Here is a 10,451-nt window from a genome sequence, read left to right as displayed (position 1 = left end):
GCCAAGTGAAAATGATTCTTCCTGTATTAAGAGAAAGAAAAACACTGAGGGTAAGATGATGCTGTGTCCTGTGTACACAGGTCTTTTTCCTAACTGTTCCTAACAGGTGCTATTAGAAAACCAGATGGAAAATTGTGGTGGAAGCTACAGCCCCAAACATAAAGCCTAGAAAACACTTGTAGAAAGACACCAGCTTTTTGGGCAGGATTTTAAAGTTTATTTTGGGTGTAAATTCATAATTTTCAAGAAACATTTTCTCCTGAGGAAAATGCTTGCTGACATAGTTTATATGAATTCTCATTTTACATTTTCCTACCTAGAAATTCACTAAGTCATCTATAATGTACGTCCTAAGATTCTCATATCTTTATTCAAGTAAAATAAAAAGAAACGTAGGAAAATAAAATTCCCCTTTCAGACAAATGAAGAACTTACTGTGACAAGCGAGAGGAATCTCTGTAATTGTTCCCTACGGGGACATGCTGCTGCAGGATACTCTTGTTGATCTAGGAGACAATAGGGCAAGTGTCACCACACGTATTCTACTGAGGAAATCCCTTGGGTTGTATTGGGTGGTGTGGACATGAGGCTGGCTTATGATGAAGGTGAATTACAGCAGACGGAGCTGTAGACCCATCCTCCTCATCTCACTCTGTTGCTCAGGCTGGACTGCAGTGGCAATGACCTAGGCTCACTGCAACCTCCATCTCCCAGGATCAAGCGATTCTCCTGCCACAGTCCCCTAACTAGCTGGGATTACTGACACCCACCACCACACGCAGTTAATTTTTGTGTTTTCAGTAGAGACGGTGTTTCACCATGATAGCCAGGCTGGTCTCAAACACCTGACCTCAAGTAATTAACCCACCTCAGCCTACCAAAGTGCTAGGATTACAGGCATGAGCCACCACACCCAGCCTGTTCTCTGCTTTTAAACAGGAGCTGAGGACTAACCCAATCACAGCAGCAAAAGCTTGTAACCTCTCCATGTGTGTTTCACATTTCTAACCACAGGAAAGTCCACTGTAAAGTTTACCTATTCTAATCCTGGGTTATGTGACCATTAAGACCATCCCATAATGATAGAGAGTGCTTAGAATTTCTATAGGCTATTGTCCTTCCACATGCACACCTAGGTTCTCAAAGTCACTGCTAGGGTGATAAGTTACGCAAGGGCTGTGTGATGAATGCAGTATAGTAGCCCATAGCATCAACCTTCCATCTATTCCTGATTTTGCACTTCCCTCCTCTATTGAGAAGGCCATGAGTTTGGAAAATTTATCTCTGTACAAACTGTATCTGAGGAACTTACCTTAAGCTACAGCTGTGGTAGAGAATGAATGGGTTGATGTACGTAAAGTGTGCATACATTAACTATTTTAAAAATTAATACTTGTGTTGTACTTTGAACATGCATAAAAATTCCCAAGGACATTCACAATCACTGCACACAGACTCTCCTCCACACCTCCTGAACCTGATGCACACCACCCTCTTTCATGTAAGCAACACATCTTCATGAAAACACTACAGAAAGATGGTATGATTCCTTACCAAACTCAGTGATTTTTATACAAAACTGCCTAAAACCTGTTTTCTGTTAGGAGTTTCAACCAGAGAAATTCTCTAACAAAAGCAGGGTAAAAAGGGTAATCATTCTGAAAAGCAAAGGTATTTTCCTAGCAAAAAAGTAATCCCTGGGAGTGAAGGCAAGAGGGAAAAGATCATTAGTACAAATACCTAGTGCATGCGAGGCTTAAAACCTCAATGATGGGTTGATAGGTACAACAAACAACCATGACACATTTATACTTATGTAATAAACCAGCTCTTTCCACACATGTATCTCACAACTTAAAACACACACACACACAGAAGGTAGGATAAGGTGGCTAATGACTGTAATCCCAGCATATTGATACAATACTTACCTGCTTGCTGCAGTCCTGCAGCTTCCTGTAATGACAGAAAATAAATTGCTGTGAGCATCAGACCATGCTGTGCCCTGACTTTCCTGCACTTGGTGACATTAAAAAACGAGATGGAAACCAGTGTTGAACCAATGAAACCCAAAGGAAGAACAGAGCACACTGACTCATGCTAAAGACAAGATTTTCTTGGACGATGTTTCCTTCCAACCAGGTTGTTTGGCCATTAAGTGATTTTAGTCTCCAAAAGAAAACAAACCTGCTAAGGCAAAAAGCTTGTGACCACACAGTGTGTGGTTGATGCTGTAATTTTCTCCCACTGTCTTGAATCGAGCTTCACTCAAGAAGACTCTCATTCAAAACTCCCCCAACCAAGGAAATTCTGTAAGTCATCTACAATTTATATGGGAAAATTCCCATATCTTATGTAACATTTTCTGAAGCTAATTCAAGAAAATAAAGTCAAGAAAGCAATTGTTTAACTCAGACACATTCTGTGGCCTGCCATTTATATCCCATTGTACCTTGTCCTCTGCAGTATCCACGGAAGGGTCCTCCTGCTGAAGAGCAGGCCCTAGAAGGATGCAAAGTGACTGTCAGTACCTGGTGGTGTTGCTCATTAACAACTCAGCGGCCTGCTACGATGTGAGTAAAGGAGGAAGGTGGCAGGAAAATGACAGGAACAGAAAACAAAGGAAAACAGGGCCTTTGGGTTTGTAGCTCCAGGCCACCTGGAATAGTCCATCTCAAACGTGGCACACCACACAGGGCAGGCTATGTTTCCCCGCAGCTTCTCAGGGCTCCTCCTTTCTAATCAGACCTTGGCCATCTTGCCCTTCCTTCTTCACCCCTTCCAAAGTCATTTCCTCCCACAATTCACAAGTAGTGCTACCCTGACTATGACCCCATCTACAAGATGTTCTACATGATAAGGAACAATCTTGATTCAGATAAAATATTACATTCTGGTGAGCATATGTTATTGTATTTATTTATTTTGCCTTTCTAACAATTTTTATTTTAAGAGATAACAGTGCTATTGTATTTATTAACCCTTAGTAAAAACTTAAACCAAAATATGAAAATATTCAATGATCCTATCATTTGAAGAAAACCCCTATATAGCGTATGGTATTTGCCTTTCTACTCTTTATTTTCATCACCTTATGTGTGTTAAATGGGGTCTATTGCTGATCATACACTGGCTCCAGCACTGGGACAGCCCTTCATGAGTGGCACAAGGTGTGACGCTGATCCTCTCTAACCCAGATGTGAAAAATCTAGCTACAAAAGGACCACCTGTCAGGCGGCTGCCAAAAGCTATTCTTTGTGCAACCAAAGGGAGATCAAGCCAGGCAACTACACTCAAGTGTCTGCCCTAACCCTCAAGTTTATCCCTGCTGATCATGTCCTCCCTGAGCTAAGCTGAACATTTCAGGAACTCACTCCTGTTCACTGTCTCTCAGTAATTTCTGGTGGTGCCCCTGCCATCAACACACAGAAACATGGAGAGGACAAGAAACAAAGTAGCTCCTCTTAACAAGTTCTTAGGAAAACGGCCACCATTCAGGCCAGCCATGAAGTCGGGGCTCAAGTCCGCCTTTAGATAAGGCTTGAACATTCCAGAGATGCCGAGGTAATAGTGTAGAACTCACTCTCCTGGTGTTACACCTTGGCTTCCCCTTCACCTTCATGGCTTTGCTGCCCTCATGCCTTCCTTCTATTCCTCTAAATCAGGCGTCCCCAAACTTTTTACACAGGGGGCCAGTTCACTGTCCCTCAGACCGTTGGAGGGCCGCCACATACTGTGCTCCTCTCACTGACCGCCAATGAAAGAGGTGCCCCTTCCTGAAGTGCGGCGGGGGGCCGGATAAATGGCCTCAGGGGGCTGCATGCGGCCCGAGGGCCGTAGTTTGGGGACGCCTGCTCTAAATCATGTATCTTGGCAGGCCCAGGCCAAGGCCACAGCCTGCTCTCTCTGTCACAGGGAGAGGAATGACAACCTGGGCAGCTGTCTATGAATTATACATCCACAATGTTGCTAACTCTGATCTCAACCGTTAATCACTCACAGCAGAAAGCCCGCCAGGTACCAAACAACAACAACAATAACAAAACAACAACAAAAAACAAAAACTAAGGCTATTCTAGGGATTAAAGAGGACTCAGGGGAATTGGGTTATGAGGAGATGGCTTCTGAGGTTAACAATAAGCATTTTAAAATCACAAAAGCCTCAGTGTTTTTAATTGTGGGATAAGTACTGACACCTATACAGCAATGAAATTCGATTTATACACAGTAAGTTTCCACGAAATGCATACTCCAAGAAAAAAACTCAAGCTGTACTTTGGCTCAGTTGATATTCACATTTAACCAAAACCCACTGCTTTCCCTTGTATTTTGCAAGGGCCTTGAGAGGCAAACAAGAACCACTGTGAAGATTGAGTTCAACGGGGACCTAATGCAGCCTCTGGAGTTTCACAGCTGTGTTTGTTTGCACCACCTGCAATGCATGACCACCCTCCATCATGATAGGAAGGCAAGTACTCATCAGGCCTCTCAGAGCCTGTGTAAACCATGTGGTTCCCTTTTCCTGTTGCTGGGTTTCTAAGCAGAACACACAGCAACAACTAGGCTAAGGGAGACAAGGCAGAAACTCTAGATAACCTGGCACTATTTATTCTGGGACATGTTAGCTGATGGGCATTACGATGCCTGAATAAATAAAGTTGGGGTGATTTCACCCTAACCCTGCTTGCAGGCTCCTCTCTTCTCAGTTTCCCACCAGAACTGGCCACAGCATGAGGCTGTGCCAGGGTCTAAATGCACAGAAAGGAGCCCCGGCCCACTCTCCCTGCTCAAGATGGGCCATGGATGATCAATTCTGAGGGACTTGGTAGAAAAGGTTTGTGAAGCATGGAAATGGCTAGAGTGAGCCACTGCAATGCCAGGAGGAAATAGGAAGGCCTGTAAACAGGTGAGGTTTATTTGAGAACCAAGTAAAGCAGGAAATTGACAATGAAAAAATAAAATAAAATGAGCGGAGATCCTGGCATGGTTCTGCTTTTTGGTACACTTTGAGAATTGGCCTGGGTGTTGACAGAACTTCTTTTAGGTTAATTAAAGTGTCCTTTGCATGCAATCAATTGCACACATTGTAAGCTTACAAGTTGATTTTTTCCTGTGCCTATAGTAAGACTGCAATGGTGATGAAAATTCCTGTGGAGAATGTGAACACTAGTAAATCTGGGAATCTATATGTATGAAAACCAACACACACAACCCAAGACACCGTGACCATAGCACCACATGAATTCACAAAAGACCTGGGCCAGCCCCATGCACAGGACTCCACCCCACTTTCACAGAATGCAGTTGCTCCCGGGACTTCAGAATGTGGCCATTGTTTCTTATCTGGAAAAATCATTTCTCCCACCACTGCCTAAGTTCTCATTCACAACAGCAAGCTCAACTCAGGAAGGCCAGGGAGACACTGCCACATTCCTCATCTTCTGGATGACTCATCAGTATGACACTGGTTCCCCGATACTTACCAGCTTGTGGCAGTCCTGCAGCTTCCTGTAATGATAGAAAATAAATTGCTACAAGCATCAGACCATGCTGTGTCCTTACTTTCCTGTAATTGGTGACAATGAAAATCAAAATGGAAAATAGTGTACAATAATACAAAACCAAAGGAAGAACAGAGCACACCGACTCATGCTAAAGACAAGGTTTTCTTGGACCATGTTTCCTTCCAACCATTTTGCTTGGCCACTAAATGATTTTAGTCCAAAAAGGAAAGCATATCTGCTATGGCAAAAAACCTGTGACCACACAGTGCATGGTTGATTCTGTCATTTTCTCCCACTGACTTGAATCGAGTCTCAGTAAAGAAGAGACTCTCGCCCAAAGCTCCCCCAACCAAGAAAATTCCCTAACTCAACTGCAATTGACATAGTAAAATTCTCATATCTTATATAAGACTCTCTGATCCTAATTCGAGAAGATAAAGTCAAGAAAGCAACTGTCTCACTCAAGACACATCCTGTGGCCTGACAATCACATCCCAGTTTACCTCGTCCTCTGCAGCATCCATGGAAGTGTCTTCCTGCTGAAGAGCAGGCCCTAGAGGATGCAAAGTGACCATCAGCAAATGCTCATTAACGATTCAGGGCCATGTCATGATGTGGGTGAAGGAGGAAGGTGGCAGGAAAATGACAGGAGCAGAAAAGAAAGGGAATCAGGGCCTTTGGGTTTGTAGCTCCAGGCCACCACAATGTGAAACATTCCATCTCAAACATGGCACACCACCCAGGGCAGGCGATGTTTCCCAGCGGCCTCTCAGTGCTCCACCTTTCTAATCCGACCTGAGCCATCTTGCCCTCCCTTCTTCATTGCAAAGTCATTTCCTCCCACAATTCACAAGTGGTGCTGCTCTGGCCATGGCCCCATCTACAAGATTTTGTACTTCATAAGTAACAACCTTGCTTCAGAAACAATATTGCATTCTGGTAAACATAAGCTAATGTATGTATGTATGTATGTATGTAAGTATTTATTTTCCCTTTCTAACAGTTTTTATTTTAAAGGATAACAGTGCTATAGTATTTTTAACCCTTAGTAAAAAGTTAAACCAAAATACAAAAATATTCAGTGATCCTATCATTTGAAGATAACACCTACTTAGCATGTGGTATTTGTCTTTCCACTCTTTGCTTTCATCTCCTCATGTGTGTCACATGGGGTCCATTGCTGATCATACTCACACTGGCTCCAGGACTGGGACAGCCCTTCGTGAGTGGCACAAGGTGGGACGCTGATCCTCTCTAACTCAGCTGTGCAAAAGAACCTAGCTACACAAGGACAACCTGTCAGGTGACTGTGAAAAACTATTCTTTGTGCCACCACAGGGAGATCAAACCAGGCAACTACTCTCAAGTGTGTGGCCTAACCCTCAAGTTCATCCCTGCTGATCATGTCTTCTCTAGACTAAGTTGAACATTTCAGGAACTCACTCCTGTTCACTGTCTCTCACTAATTTCTGGTGGTGTCCCTGCCATCAACAAACAAAAACATGGAGAAGACAAGAAAAAAAGTAGCTCCTCTTAACAGGCTCTTAGGAAAACGGCCACCATTCAGGCCAGCGATGAAGTCGGGGCTCAATCTGGCCTTCAGATGAGGTTGGAACACTCCGGCCATGCCCAGATGACGGTGTAGAACTCAATCTCCTAATGTTGCACCTTGGTTTCCCACCCCCGACCTTCATGGCTTTGCTGCCATCACTCCTTCCTTCTATTCCTCCAAATCATGTTTCTTGGCAGGCCCAGGCCAAGGACATAGCCTGCTCTGACAGAGCCCACTGGGCGGCTCTCAATGAATTCTTAGAGCCCCAATATTGCTAACTCTCATGTCAACCTTTAATGACTCACAGCAGAAAGCCCATTGCGTACCAAAACTCAACAACAACAACAACAACAATAAAACAAAATTTAAAAAAGCAAAGGATATTCTAGAGATAAAAGAGGAATAGGGAAATTGGGTTATGAGGAGATGGCTTCTGAGGTTAACAAGAAACATTTTACAATCGCAAAAGCCTCAGTGTTTAAAATGTGGAATAACTACTGATGCCACGGTTCCACCAAATGCATACTCCAAGAAAAAAACTCAAGTCATACTTGGCTAAGTTAATATTAATATTTATCCAAAACCTACTGCTTTCACTTGTTTTTTGCAAGGGCCTTCAGGGGCAATCAAAAGTCAAGACTGGGTCCAACAGGGGTCTCATGGAGCCTCTGAGGTTCCACAGCCATGTTCCTTTTCTAAAAACTGCAATGCATGACCACCCTCCAACCTGCTATGAGGAAAAGAGCTTATATGGCCTCTCAGATCTCGTGCAAACCAGGTGGTTCTCTTTTCACATTGCTGTAGCTTAGAGCTGAGCATACAGCAACCAGGACTAGGTGGATGGGGAAAAGACCAGAACTGCATATAACCTTGGCACTATCTACTCTGGGCCATTTTAGCTGTTGGGTAGTATAAGGACTCAATGAAGAAAGTTGGGGTGATTTCACCCTACCCTGCTTCAAAGCTCCTCTCTCCTCAGTTTCCCACCAGAACCGGCCAAAGCATGAGGATGTACCAGGGTCTAAATACACAGAAAAAAGGCCCGGTCCACTCTCCCTGCTCAAGATGGGCTGTGGATGATCAATTCTGAGGGCTTTGGTGGAAAAGGCTTGTGAAGAATGGAAATGGCTAGAGTGAGCCACTCCAGTGACAGGAGGAAACAGGAAAGCCTGTAAATGGATGAGGTTTATTTGAAAACGAAGCACAGCAGGAAACTGGGAATGAAGAAAATGAGCAAAGATCCTCACATAATTCTGTTTTTTAGTACACCTTGAGAATTGGCCTGGGCATGGATGGAACATTTTCTGGGTTAAAGTGTTTTTTGTATGCAATCGACAGCACACATCGTAAGCTCCCGAGTTGACCTTTTCCTGTGACTATAGTAAAAATACAGTGCTGATAAAATCCCTGTGGAGAATGTGAATACTAGAAAATGTGGGGATCTGTATGTATGGAAACCAAAACACACACCCCGAGACACAGTGACTATGGCACTGCATGAATTCACAAAAGACCTGGGCTGGTCCCATGCACAGAATCCCATCCCATGTTCAGAGAATGCAGTTGCACCCACAGACTGTAGAATGTGACCATTGTTTCTTATCTCATAAAATCATTTCTCCCATGGCTGCCTACATCCGCTTTCACAACAGGAAGCTCAACTCAGCCTGCCTGTCTACAGAAAAGCCAGTGACAAGAGTGCCACATTCCTCATCTTCTGGATTACTCACCGCTATGACAGGGGCTCCCCAACACTTACCGGCTTGCTGCAGTGCCACAGCTTCCTGTAATGACAGAAAATAAATTGTTATAAGCATCAGACCAGGCAGTGTCCTGACTTCCCTGCACTCAAAGAAACCCAAAAGAAGAACAGAGCACACCACTCATGCTGAAGACAAGGTTTCTTGGACGATGTTTCTTTCCAAAAATGTTGCTTGGATATTAAGCGTTTTTTGGTCCCTACCCCAAAAAAAAAATTGCTAAGGCAAAAAGCTTGTGACCACACAGTGTGTGGTTGATGCTGTCATTTTCTCCCACTGTCTTAAATCAAGTCTCACTCAAGAAGAGACTCTCACTCAAAACTCCCTCAACCAAGGGAATTCTGTTAAGTCAGTTTATATGGCAAAATTCTCATATCTTATATAAGATTCTCTAATCCAAATTCAAGAAGATAAAGTCAAGAAAGCAACTGTTCCACTCAGACACATCCTGTGGCCTGACAATCACATCCCAGTTTACCTCGTCCTCTGCAGCGTCCGTGGAAGTGTCTTCCTGCTGAAGAGCAGGCCCTAGAAGGATGCAAAGTGACCATCAGCAACTTGGTAGCATTGCTCATTGACAACTAAGGGACATGACATGATTTGGGTGAGGGAGGAGGGTGGAAGAAAAATGACAGGAGCAGAAAAGAAAGAAAATCAGGGCCTTTGGGTTTCTAGCTCCAGGCCACCACAATGTGAAATAGTCCATCTCAAACATGGCACACCACCCAGGGCAGGCGATGTTTCCCTGCAGCTTCTCAGGACTATCTGACCTGAGCCATCTTGCCCTCCCTTCTTCATCCCTTGCAAAGTCATTTCCTGTCACAATTCACAAGTGGTGCTGCTCTGGCCATCACCCCACTTACAAGATTATGTACTGATAAGGAACAACCTTGCTTCACAGACAATAATACATTCTGGCCAACATATGCTATAGTATTTATTTATTTTTTACTTACTTACTAACTTATTTATACTTCCTAAGAATTTTTATAAGATAATAGTGCTATTGTATTTACTAATCCTAAGTTAAACCAAAATATGAAAATGCTCAATGATCCTATCATTTCAAGAATATCCCTAATCAGCATGTGGTATTTGTCTTTCCACTCTTTATTTTCATCACGTCATGTGTGTTACATAAGGTCTGTGGCTGATCACACTCATGCAGGATCCAGGACTGGGACAGCCTTTCTTGAGTGGCACAAAGTGGGATGCTGATCCTCTCTAACCCAGCTGTGCAGAAGAATCTAGCTCAGGAGTCCCCAAACTACGGCCCACGGGCCGCATGCAGCCCCCTGAGGCCATTTATCCAGACCCCCGCCACACTTCAAGAAGGGGCACCTCTTTCACTGGTGGTCAGTGAGAGGAGCACAGTATGTGGCGGCCCTCCAATGGTCTGAGGGACAGTGAACTGGCCCCCTGTATAAAAAGTTTGGGGACACCTGATCTAGCAACACAAGGACCACCTGTCAGCTGACTGCAAGAAGCTACTCTTTGTGCCACCACAGGGAGATCAAGCCAGGCAACTACCCTCAAGTGTCTGGCATGACCCTCAAGTTCATTCCTGCTGATCGTGTTGTCTCTGGGCCAAGCTGTACATTTCAAGAACACATTTCTGTTCACTGTCTCACTAAT

At 44.0% G+C, this 10,451-nt stretch overlaps 1 long non-coding RNA gene across 1 annotated transcript; it reads right to left on the bottom strand.

Moving 5' to 3' along the window:
* Positions 1-447: 447 nt before the first annotated feature.
* On the bottom strand, positions 448-2,706 carry LOC141585013 (uncharacterized). The gene is made up of 3 exons (XR_012518296.1): positions 2,453-2,706; positions 1,932-1,956; positions 448-506 (listed from the first exon to the last, which is right to left on the bottom strand). It is a non-coding gene; the product is annotated as an uncharacterized LOC141585013 (long non-coding RNA).
* Positions 2,707-10,451: the final 7,745 nt, after the last annotated feature.

This window comes from Saimiri boliviensis, chromosome 7 (genome assembly GCF_048565385.1).
Source record: "Saimiri boliviensis isolate mSaiBol1 chromosome 7, mSaiBol1.pri, whole genome shotgun sequence".
In the NCBI taxonomy this organism is placed as follows: domain Eukaryota; kingdom Metazoa; phylum Chordata; class Mammalia; order Primates; family Cebidae; genus Saimiri; species Saimiri boliviensis.
The sequence above is the reverse complement of the archived record's forward strand: the minus strand, read 5'-3'. Positions and strand labels throughout refer to the sequence as shown.